Source organism: Oncorhynchus clarkii, chromosome 2 (assembly GCF_045791955.1).
Source record: "Oncorhynchus clarkii lewisi isolate Uvic-CL-2024 chromosome 2, UVic_Ocla_1.0, whole genome shotgun sequence".
NCBI classification, from domain to species: Eukaryota; Metazoa; Chordata; class Actinopteri; order Salmoniformes; family Salmonidae; genus Oncorhynchus; species Oncorhynchus clarkii.
The window spans coordinates 55478086-55491096 of NC_092148.1; the positions used below are offsets into that span (position 1 = coordinate 55478086).

Below are 13011 nucleotides of genomic sequence, written 5' to 3' on the forward strand. Positions count from 1 at the left end.
TGTGAGTGCATGTGCATGCATGTGTGTGTGCGTGCGTGCAAGTGCGTGTCGCATGTGCGCATGGGGATGCCAGTCTCGGATAACTTTTTTGAGCGTGGCCGGAACCTCATACACAAGGGTTGATATGTTTGTTTGGGTGTGCTGGTGTGTTGTACTTCTTCTGTCTGCTGCAGTGCAGTGTGCTCTGTTTCACATGGTGTGTTGACAGGATAGGGGTGTGTCTGTCTCCAGCACTGTGCTGTACTGTGCGGCGTGTTCGTCGTCAGTGTGTGCGTGTGTGTGTGTGTTCATCAGTTGGTGGATGATGCTGACAAGGACAATGTGACGTCTTCTCAGCAGACAGTGTGACAGTGGGAGCTAGGGCTGGGAATTACCAGGGTCCTCTCGATTCTCACGATTATGTGTATTGCGATACAATACTGTGATTTTATTGCGATTTGATGTTCCAAACATATTACTCACCATATGTCTGCTGCAGACGAACAAGAGAGAGCCATGAGAAAACAAGTTTTGATCAGTCATTGAAATATACAGTGGGGCAAAAAAGTATTTAGTCAGCCACCAATTGTGTAAGGTCTCCCACTTAAAAAGATGAGAGAGGCCTATAATTTTCATCATAGGTATTTTTCCTTCATAGCTTGTTCTCCATGTTCTTTTTAAATAGGGAGCCAGTTTGTTGTCAGCACTTACAGTGGGGCAAAAACGTATTTAGTCAGCCACCAATTGTGCAAGTTCTCCCACTTAAAAAGATGAGAGGCCTGTAATTTTCATCATAGCTACACTTCAACTATGACAGACAAAATGAGAGAAAAAAAATCCAGAAAATCACATTGTAGGATTTTTTATGAATTTATTTGCAAATTATGGTGGAAAATAAGTATTTGGTCACCTACAAACAAGCAAGATTTCTGGCTCTCACAGACCTGTAACTTCTTCTTTAAGAGGCTACTCTGTCCTCCACTCGTTACCTGTATTAATGGCACCTGTTTGAACTTGTTATCAGTATAAAAGACACCTGTCCACAACCTCAAACAGTCACACTCCAAACTCCACTATGGCCAAGACCAAAGAGCTGTCAAAGGACACCAGAAACAAAATTGTAGACATGCACCAGGCTGGGAAGACTGAATCTGCAATAGGTAAGCAGCTTGGTTTGAAGAAATCAACTGTGGGAGCAATTATTAGGAAATGGAAGACATACAAGACCACTGATAATCTCCCTCGAACTGGGGCTCCACGCAAGATCTCACCCCGTGGGGTCAAAATGATCACAAGAACGATGAGCAAAAATCCCAGAACCACACGGGGGGACCTAGTGAATGACCTGCAGAGAGCTGGGACCAAAGTAACAAAGCCTACCATCAGTAACACACTACGCCACCAGGGACTCAAATCCTGCAGTGCCAGACGTGTCCCCCTGCTTAAGCCAGTACATGTCCAGGCCCGTCTGAAGTTTGCTAGAGAGCATTTGGATGATCCAGAAGAATATTGGGAGAATGTCATATGGTCAGATGAAACCAAAATATACCTTTTTGGTAAAAACTCAACCCGTCGTGTTTGGAGGACAAAGAATGCTGAGTTGCATCCAAAGAACACCACACCTACTGTGAAGCATGGGGGTGTAAACATCATGCTTTGGGGCTGTTTTTCTGCAAAGGGACCAGGACGACTGATCCGTGTAAAGGAAAGAATGAATGGGGCCATGTATCGTGAGATTTTGAGTGAAAACCTCCTTCCATCAGCAAGGGCATTGAAGATGAAACATGGCTGGGTCTTTCAGCATGACAATGTGCCCAAACACACCGCCCGGGCAACGAAGGAGTGGCTTCGTAAGAAGCATTTCAAGGTCCTGGAGTGGCCTAGCCAGTCTCCAGATCTCAACCACATAGAAAATCTTTGGAGGGAGTTGAAAGTCCGTGTTGCCCATCAACAGCCCCAAAGCATCACTGCTCTAGAGGAGATCTGCATGGAGGAATGGGCCAAAATACCAGCAACAGTGTGTGAAAACCTTGTGAAGACTTACAGAAAACGTTTGACCTCTGTCATTGCCAACAAAGGGTATATAACAAAGTATTGAGATAAACTTTTGTTATTGACCAAATACTTATTTTCCACCATAATATGCAAATAAATTCATTAAAAAATCCTACAATGTGATTTTCTGGAATTTTTCCCCCATTTTGTCTGTCATGCAGGCCTCTCTCATATTTTTAAGTGGGAGAACTTGCACAATTGGTGGCTGACTAAATACTTTTTTGCCCCACTGTATATTCCAAATGGTGACATTTGCGCGATCGGTTTTCTATTGCTCATTTTCACGTCACATCAGTGATATAATTTCACTGTGTAGGACTGTGGGTCAATTAACCTTGTCAGAGTGGGCGCCCTGATTCTTGTTTGTGAGCTAGGCAGGCTACTGCCTGGGAAGATCTCCCACTCAGAAGTACAATATGGGGAGGGGGCGGAGGTAGGTTGACCTCAGATCTCCCCACTGGAAGCCCGAGGTAGGGGGAGCGGGGGAATCTATCAAATAGTGCACCTCTAACTTTGTACAGAACTAATGCAATTAGTGTTTGTGTTTCTTGTTTGAAGTAATAATCAGGTTCTCTTCTTTATAACTGTGTTATTCTATTTGTGTATTTGTGTGAAGTAGGATTTGTGCAATTTAGTTTTATTTGTGTGTTTGTTGTTAGCAATAGGGTAATAGTGTAATAATTTGATTATATCTTTTATTTGTATTTATATACTACAATTTGTTTATATTTGTCTTAGTTACTTCTTTTGATATTTATGAGTCTTATTTGTGTATGTATATTTATATAGTTTTAAGTGTTATGATTATGTATTTTTGTGGTTCCAAATGTCTGAATAATGCAATTCACTCTGGTCTTGGTCTTGAATCGGTCTTGCTTTAGGTGGTCTCAAATATAACACTGCCTTTAGCTATTAACCCCAGTTATTCCTCATTATCTGAACTTGGCTGGGGCATGAGGACAGGGTAACCCAGGTCATCTTTACTACACCACCTCGTTCCCTTCCTACCCCTGGCCGGCACATGATGGCACTCGATGCCAGACCCACCCCTCCCTCTCTCACTCCCTTTCTCCTCCTCCCTCCCTTTGCCGCGGGCAGACTCAGGCATGGGATCTCCATCTGTACACAAAGGAGCCTCCTCTATCTGCATACGCTGCACATAAAAGAGCCTTTTGTCATGGGCTCTGCACACATGACCGTCCGCCTTTCACCCCCTGGAAAAAAATACCAATCTCTCTCTCCGTCAACCAACTCCACCCCCAATCGTCCCCAGCCCCCCAACCCCACTCCCTCCCTGCCAGAGTTACGTCTGCAGCAGAAATGATTAAACACTCACTTTTTAAAAAATAAAGAGATGCATAAGTGAGCTATACCTCCCTTATTACTGTTAAGTGATTTTCAAGTTTTTATTTTCGAGATGCTAGTCAAGTCTCAATTTCTCGCTATGTACATTTCAAGTTTTGCTCTCTCGCTCCCCCCTCTTTCTCTCTTGCTCTCTCACTCTCCCTATCTCTCAGTTTATCTCTCTATATCTCACACTCTCTCTGTCTCTCCTTGGCCCTTGTTGTGTGCAGCACTCACAGTAAGTCACAGTGAACTACAGCATCTGCTGTCCTGAAATATGAATGCGCTCTAGTTTTTGTCTCTCCTCCTCTCCCGTCTCTGACATTTAAGTGAACTGAATGGGCATTAGTGTTTGGTACCATGCCCAGTTATCACCCCCATTACTGTGGCAAAAGGCACACTTGGGATTGCAGACTGTCTGAGAGCTGCTGGTTTTCACACTGTCGTTGTGGAGCCGTCTATCTTTTCACCCTCCTGTCCTGTAGTTGTGAGAGCTGAAGAAACAGCAAATTGGTATGAGCCTGTCAGAAAGGAAGAGAGTTAGTGCCACTATGAGCCTCTGCCGTCTGCACTCTATGCTCCAATGTGCTTTATTGAACAGGTCTCGACGCGGATCTGACCTGATAAAGACCTAAGGATTCAAATCGTCAAAGTACATTGGAGCATTGGAGTCTCTCTTTACATTTTACTGAGCGTATATGTTTTGATCTCCGGCACCTGCTTTAAAAACATTGAATGTACAGTGCCTTGCGAAAGTATTCGGCCCCCTTGAACTTTGCGACCTTTTGCCACATTTCAGGCTTCAAACATAAAGATATAAAACTGTATTTTTTTGTGAAGAATCAACAACAAGTGGGACACAATTATGAAGTGGAACGACATTTATTGGATATTTCAAACTTTTTTAACAAATCAAAAACTGAAAAATTGGGCGTGCAAAATTATTCAGCCCCCTTAAGTTAATACTTTGTAGCGCCACCTTTTGCTGCGATTACAGCTGTAAGTCGCTTGGGGTATGTCTCTATCAGTTTTGCACATCGAGAGACTGAAATTTTTTCCCTTTCCTCCTTGCAAAACAGCTCGAGCTCAGTGAGGTTGGATGGAGAGCATTTGTGAACAGCAGTTTTCAGTTCTTTCCACAGATTCTCAATTGGATTCAGGTCTGGACTTTGACTTGGCCATTCTAACACCTGGATATGTTTATTTTTGAACCATTCCATTGTAGATTTTGCTTTATGTTTTGGATCATTGTCTTGTTGGAAGACAAATCTCCGTCCCAGTCTCAGGTCTTTTGCAGACTCCATCAGGTTTTCTTCCAGAATGGTCCTGTATTTGGCTCCATCCATCTTCCCATCAATTTTAACCATCTTCCCTGTCCCTGCTGAAGAAAAGCAGGCCCAAACCATGATGCTGCCACCACCATGTTTGACCGTGGGGATGGTGTGTTCAGCTGTGTTGCTTTTACGCCAAACATAACGTTTTGCATTGTTGCCAAAAAGTTCAATTTTGGTTTCATCTGACCAGAGCACCTTCTTCCACATGTTTGGTGTGTCTCCCAGGTGGCTTGTGGCAAACTTTAAACAACACTTTTTATGGATATCTTTAAGAAATGGCTTTCTTCTTGCCACTCTTCCATAAAGGCCAGATTTGTGCAATATACGACTGATTGTTGTCCTATGGACAGAGTCTCCCACCTCAGCTGTAGATCTCTGCAGTTCATCCAGAGTGATCATGGGCCTCTTGGCTGCATCTCTGATCAGTCTTCTCCTTGTATGAGCTGAAAGTTTAGAGGGACGGCCAGGTCTTGGTAGATGTGCAGTGGTCTGATACTCCTTCCATTTCAATATTATCGCTTGCACAGTGCTCCTTGGGATGTTTAAAGCTTGGAAAATCTTTTTGTATCCAAATCCGGCTTTAAACTTCTTCACAACAGTATCTCGGACCTGCCTGGTGTGTTCCTTGTTCTTCATGATGCTCTCTGCGCTTTTAACGGACCTCTGAGACTATCACAGTGCAGGTGCATTTATACGGAGACTTGATTACACACAGGTGGATTGTATTTATCATCATTAGTCATTTAGGTCAACATTGGATCATTCAGAGATCCTCACTGAACTTCTGGAGAGAGTTTGCTGCACTGAAAGTAAAGGGGCTGAATAATTTTGCACGCCCAATTTTTCAGTTTTTGATTTGTTAAAAAAGTTAGAAATATCCAATAAATGTCGTTCCACTTCATGATTGTGTCCCACTTGTTGTTGATTCTTCACAAAAAAATACAGTTTTATATCTTTATGTTTGAAGCCTGAAATGTGGTAAAAGGTCGCAAAGTTCAAGGGGGCCGAATACTTTCGCAAGGCACTGTATGTAATACTGCATATTTCATTTGGTCCTATACTTGATGTAAACATGGCCATTCAGCAAAGGTGCTTTCCTGCAGTTTCCTGAGTCCAATGAGCTGGATTTCTCAAGAATTGAATCCAATGGATATCTGCCATTTTGGCAGTGAATGATGACAGATAGATATTCCGTTGGGGAAGAGTCAGAGTCAGTTGGGGAGGGGTAGAGAGTGTAAGTAAGGAGACCGTGGGGACACACGCACACTGTTAAGTGCATGGGCCATAAAAATGCTCTCCTCAGCAGTTCCTCCGAAACACTGCACTGATGCCTTCGCTTTCTGTCCAAATAAGTGTGGATTTTGGAACGCTCCTCCAGCCCATCTTTCTGTCACTGCACAGCTGGTGCCGGAGCTGTGCCATGCAGGAGTGGAACTGTTTTCCGTACAAACAGTGCCATGTCCCCTCCCTGACCCCTGTGTGGTGTGAGAGGTCAGGGGCTGCCATGTAGCCGACTGGGATAGCCTGTCCACACTTCTACCCACACCAAGGAGTCATCTCCTTTCCGTCACAGACAGTCAGATAGACAGACAGACAGATGGCAGACATACAGACAGACAGGTCTGCCGGGGTATGAGTGGTTTAGTTCACACTGGGTGTATGTCTAGTGGGTTAATTTATAGTGTGAGACAAATTACAGGGATTGAAAATTACAGACGTGTTTATCTTAAGAGTTTTTGGGACGATACTGTAAAATATGGTATGGAGACTTCAAATGTTTTTTGCTGTTTAGTTTAAATTGATGTTTTTTTTTTTATGTTGGTAACTTACACCCATGCAGATCGCCGCACAGAAATTGTACACCGCTGAACCGTGATGCTGAATGTTATGCTCTTTTCTAATTGACCATTATATTATTTCACAAGAAAAAAAGATAGGGCTCTACCTTTGCAGAGCACAGATACAGGCATGTGCACAGATAGGGCTCTACCTTTGCAGAGCACAGATACAGGCATGTGCACAGATAGGGCTCTACCTTTGCAGAGCACAGATACAGGCATGTGCACAGATAGGGCTCTACCTTTGCAGAGCACAGATACAGGCATGTGCACAGATAGGGCTCTACCTTTGCAGAGCACAGATACAGGCATGTGCACAGATAGGGCTCTACCTTTGCAGAGCACAGATACAGGCATGTGCACAGATAGGGCTCTACCTTTGCAGAGCACAGATACAGGCATGTGCACAGATAGGGCTCTACCTTTGCAGAGCACAGATACAGGCATGTGCACAGATAGGGCTCTACCTTTGCAGAGCACAGATACAGGCATGTGCACAGATAGGGCTCTACCTTTGCAGAGCACAGATACAGGCATGTGCACAGATAGGGCTCTACCTTTGCAGAGCACAGATACAGGCATGTGCACAGATAGGGCTCTACCTTTGCAGAGCACAGATACAGGCATGTGCACAGATAGGGCTCTACCTTTGCAGAGCACAGATACAGGCATGTGCACAGATAGGGCTCTACCTTTGCAGAGCACAGATACAGGCATGTGCACAGATAGGGCTCTACCTTTGCAGAGCACAGATACAGGCATGTGCACAGATAGGGCTCTACCTTTGCAGAGCACATGCCCCTTTCCCTTCCAGACTCCAAAGTGCCCTTTTGGGTGGTGGTATAACTCGCCCCCACACACACACACACATGTGCATGGGTGTCTGAGCTGTGTGCTAGTATTTTAAACAGACAGCTCGGTAACTTCAGCTTATCAACACCTCTTACAAAAACAAGTAATGAGGAAATCAATCTCTCTTCCACTTTGAACCATGAGAGATTGACATGCATGTCGTTAATGTTAGCTCACAGTGTACTTTTAAGGGCCAGCCGGGCTGCCCTGTTCTGAGCCAACTGCAATTTTCCCAAGTTGCTCTTTGTGGCTCCTGACCACACGACTGAACAGTAGTCCAGGTGCGACAAAACCAGGGCCTGTAGGACCTGCCTTGTTGATAGTGTTGTTAAGAAGGCAGGGTAGCGCTTTATTATGGACAGACTTCTCCCCATCTTAGCTACTGGTGTATCAATATGTTTTGACCATGACAGCTTACAATCCAGGGTTACTCCAAGCGGTTTAGTCACCTCAACTTGCTCAATTTCCACATTATTCATTACATGATTTAGTTGAGGTTTAAGGTTTAGTGAATGATTTGTCCCAAATACAATGCTTTTAGTTTTGGAAATATTTATGACTAACTTATTCCTTGCTGCCCACTCTGATACTAACTGCAGTTCTTTGTTAAGTGTTGCAGTCATTTCAGTCCCTGTGGTCGCTGACGTATATAGTGTTGAGTCATCCGCATACACAGACACACCGGCCTTACTCAAAGCCAGTGGCATGTCGTTAGTAAAGATTGAAAATGTTCAATAGCGACCTCCATTTGAGACCGCCGAGCCAGCTAGGCTAGCTGGGCTTCCGTGTTTCTCCCCCTCTGCGGAATCTGGAGGGATCCCGGGACAGAAAGCAGCGCTCACAGCAACTATGCCCAACAGAGCCGCAGGATCCAACATAAAACAAAAGTATATAAAAACACGGTCAGCTTTTAGGGCGGCAGGGTAGCCTAGTGGTTGGAGCGTTGGACTAGTAACCAAAAGGTTGCAAGTTCATATCCCCGAGCTGTCAAGTTACAAATCTGTCGTTCTGCCCCTGAACAAGCAGTTAACCCACTCTTCCTAGGCCATCATTGAAAATAAGAATTTGTTCTTTACTGACTTGCCTAGTTAAATAAAGGTAAAAAAAACAAGGTCTCTCGTTTGACAGTGGTCAACAACAAACAGACTTTGCGCTCAGGTGATGTCTGTTTGGCTAGAGCATTTCTCACAATTTTCTCTCATTAGTGGCTTATTTAAGCACGGCTAAGGGCTGTTCTTACGCACGACGCAACACGGAGTGCCTGGATGCAGCCCTTAGCCGTGGTATATTGGCCATATATCACAAACCCCCGAGGAGCATTATTGCTATTATAAACTGGTTACAAACGTAATTGGAGCAGTAAAAATTCATGTTTTGTCATACCCGTGGTATACGGTCTGATATACCATGGCTTTCTGCCAATCAGAATTCAGGGCTCAAACCACCCAGTTTATAGTTAGGGATAGTGTAGAGCAGCAGCTGCATACCTGAAGTGACCTCATCAAAGGTTCAGCCAGGTAGAATACATGATAGTGGCAACAAATGGAGTTAAGTTGGAAATAGGAATGGTAGGCTACATTCACTGGTTGAATGGGCAAGACAAAACATTGAAGTGGATTTGAACAGGGTAGGGTAATAGGTGCCAGGCCAAGAACTGCAACGCTGCTGGGTTTTTCACCCTCAACAGTGTCCCGTGTGTATCAAGAATGGTCCACCACCCAAAGGACATCCAGCCAACTTGACACAACTGTGGGAAGCATTGGAATCAACATGTGGAATGCTTCAGACACCTTGTAGGGTCCATGCCCTGACGAATTGAGGCTCAGTATTAGGAAGGTTGTTCCTAATGTTTTGTACACTCAGTGTATTGAACCTATTGAAAGTAATAATTGCTCAACAAGTCTGTGACAGCGGTTGCGGGAACTTTTTTGGGTGTGCCCTCTTGTTTGAGCACATGCCTCCCCCAAAAAGTCTGTGCACCCGCCCTGCAACAGTCATTTCGGGATCTACTGTGTTTGCCTGGTACAGAAATGAAATGTCAAATTCATTCTGATCCATTTCAACTGTGATTTTCTCCTCAATGAAATGAGCTCATTCTGGAGGTGTTGTTAACACTGGAGGAGTGTTACTGCTGTGATTCATCCCACTGCCACAGTGGCATCGCGACTACTGTTAGACCAGCAGCTGACAGAAACATTAATGAAACAGCAACGGCACCTCTTAACTGGACCTGCTGCTGCGACACAGTTTCATATGCTGTGTTAGTGCCACTGTGTTAGTTCCACAGTCTTAGTTCCACCCCCCCCCCCCCCCATATAATAAAGCCACGTCAGATTAAGACAGTGGCAATGTATCTGCCAGACAGTGAGCGATTTAGGTTTGGTTAGTGTTCTAAGTAGACAGGAAGCACAGTCTGTGTGTTAAGATATGGAGAAAGAGCATGCAGAGTGTATGTGTGTTAAGAGATGTGTGTTGTGAAGCAGAGACAGCAAACAGGGAGTGTGTGTGTGTGTGACTGAAATAGAGAAAAAGCACATGGAGAGTGTGTAAAGAAGCGGGAGAGAGAGTGCTAGTAGCAGCCATTGGGCGCCTAAGGTTCGGCTGGTTGCCGGGAAATCCTCTCGGAGTCCTCTCGGCCCTGTCCATATGCCCGGCAAAGGTGCTGTGACATGGCAAAGAGTGGTCCTTGTTCTCGGTAGTGGCGGGCAGAATTTCCCCCACAGCACCATTCTAATGCCAGGCTCGCCCGCTCTTAGCTTGGCACAGGGGAATAATGAAAGCGAGTGGCCCAGGCTGTAGCCTGTGTGAAGGGTGTACTAGCAGCTAGCAGACCTCTCCTCAGAGGGGGAGCTCAGGGATGTAGGAGACCATGGTTCCAGACACATACCGGCTGGTTGTAGTGGTGGTCAAGCATGGAGGGAAAGGAGACCATGGTTCCAGACACATACCGGCTGGTTGTAGTGGTGGTCAAGCATGGAGGGAAAGGAGACCATGGTTCCAGACACATACCGACTGGTTGTAGTGGTGGTCAAGCATGGAGGGAAACGAGACCATGGTTCCAGACACATACCGGCTGGTTGTAGTGGTGGTCAAGCATGGAGGGAAAGGAGACCATGGTTCCAGACACATACCGGCTGGTTGTAGTGGTGGTCAAGCATGGAGGGAAAGGAGAACATGGTTCCAGACACATACCGGCTGGTTGTAGTGGTGGTCAAGCATGGAGGGAAAGGAGACCATGGTTCCAGACACATACCGGCTGGTTGTAGTGGTGGTCAAGCATGGAGGGAAAGGAGACCATGGTTCCAGACACATATCGGCTGGTTGTAGTGGTGGTCAAGCATGGAGGGAAAGGAGACCATGGTTCCAGACACATACCGGCTGGTTGTAGTGGTGGTCAAGCATGGAGGGAAAGGAGACCATGGTTCCAGACACATATCGGCTGGTTGTAGTGGTGGTCAAGCATGGAGGGAAAGGAGACCATGGTTCCAGACACATATCGGCTGGTTGTAGTGGTGGTCAAGCATGGAGGGAAAGGAGTCCATGGTTCCAGACACATACCGGCTGGTTGTAGTGGTGGTCAAGCATGGAGGGAAAGGAGACCATGGTTCCAGACACATATCGGCTGGTTGTAGTGGTGGTCAAGCATGGAGGGAAAGGAGACCATGGTTCCAGACACATATCGGCTGGTTGTAGTGGTGGTCAAGCATGGAGGGAAAGGAGTCCATGGTTCCAGACACATATCGGCTGGTTGTAGTGGTGGTCAAGCATGGAGGGAAAGGAGACCATGGTTCCAGACACATATCGGCTGGTTGTAGTGGTGGTCAAGCATGGAGGGAAAGGAGACCATGGTTCCAGACACATATCGGCTGGTTGAAGTGGTGGTCAAACATGGAGGGAAAGGAGAATTTACTTTTTATTGTTATGCTTCAACAGATCAGGAGAATTTCTCGTTTTGCTTTTCTGTTGGTGTTTGTTCTTCGAATCGATGTATTTTACCGTAAGTTAAGGTTAGTTGATTTTTCTTTGTAAGAGTGTGCATTGTCTTTGAATAATGCATTTTTATGTGTGTTGTTGCGTCATGTCAACGATGATCACTGATAAATGTTTCGATTTAGCTGAGAATGGGCAACAAGGCCCAATATAATGGTCCCTTGATGTTATTCAAAAGGCATATTTCAAATCATATGAGCTTAAATCATTAGCGTTTAATCAGATAAAATAACAATGTAATCTTCATTGTGAAAACCTTACTCATGTCTATCCATTTCAGTGTAATACTGTAGAATTTAACATGCAACATCATTTAGAAAAGGCTGCATAGGTCATTTTTCAATTTGAATTTCCTGTCAACCTTTCTGCTCAAGGTCAAGATAAATTCACTTTGAACCTACCCCCTGATATGTTATAGCCGTTTTTATGTTGAGGAGCTCTGACCTTTGCTATAGTGGTGTTGTTGCTATACTTAGACTGTACTGTCCACACAATATCGGCTTCCCGAAGGGCCATGAGGAGGGTCATGTCTAGATGGTATACAGCTTTTGTCATTTTAGCTAACCCCTTTCCTAACCTTAACCTAATTCTCCTAACCTGCTATGTTAATTCTCCCGACCTGCTGCGTAAGTTCTCCTAACCTGCTACGAAAAATCAATTTTGACAAAAGCTTTATCTCTTCTGGACAAAACGCATAAGGAGTCGTCCCTACAACCTGGGTGTTTCCCGCTTCTGAAGGTTGTCCATTTTGAGATCTGATATCGGATGGGATCCATTTTGTTTTGCAAGCTCTCAAGCAGAATCTCTCTCTCTCTCTCTCTCTCTCTCTCTCTCCCTCCCTCCCTCCCTCTCTCCCTCTTTCTCCCTTTCTCTTTCATTGTCTTCTCAGAATCCGGTGAGGCACAGCAAGGTGAGTTTAGCTCTGATGGAATATCATATCTATTTGTCTTTGCTCTTACATGTTGAAGGCCATATACTGTACATTCGGGTCACTGTTTATTTGTGTGTTTATTATGTTTCATTTCACATAACATGTATGTAAGTTGTGAAGTTATGTATTAGAGTCCCTCCCTATTAGCTTTTGATGAAAGTTTTTGCGTACAGAGGTGACTAAACACAGCGAGAACCAGCCAAATGCAACGGAAGTTGGATGATAAAAGGACAATCATTTATTTGTGTAATAGTGTAAGTACTTACATATGCTATAGATGTAACAAAAAATAACTTATCTGGAATATTCCCCTGCAAACCAATGGTAAAATAGTTGAAAGTATTTGAATGACTGAACTCTGAAGTACTCTATGCATGAAAGCAATTTATAAGCTCAAATTGAATCATGAATCTTCATGAATCTTGAATCTTGTACTTTATTCCAAAATACCTTGACCTTGACCTTTCATTGGAAACTTCAAGTTTATGAAAAGCATCTCTGTCTAAAGAAAGCATCAATACATGGTTTGATTATCACATAGCTCATTTCTTAATGACTGCCAGCATATTGGTTTGCTGGAATTTCACAGATCAATAAATTCAGATATAAAGATGTAGATGTTAAAGTGTTAAATGTTTTTGATAAAATGTTAATACATTTTGCAGTAGTAAGTGAATACGTATAATTT

General features: G+C 44.3%; 1 long non-coding RNA gene across 3 annotated transcripts in view; it reads left to right on the forward strand.

Moving 5' to 3' along the window:
* LOC139370131 (uncharacterized) overlaps positions 1 to 13011 on the forward strand; it is a 40350-nt gene that overhangs the window by 21305 nt on the left and 6034 nt on the right. For all 3 annotated transcript variants that reach the window (XR_011627107.1, XR_011627102.1, XR_011627106.1), the window contains 2 exons: positions 12282 to 12302; positions 12497 to 12577. This is a non-coding gene — a long non-coding RNA (uncharacterized lncRNA). The remainder of the gene's footprint in view (positions 1 to 12281; positions 12303 to 12496; positions 12578 to 13011) is intronic.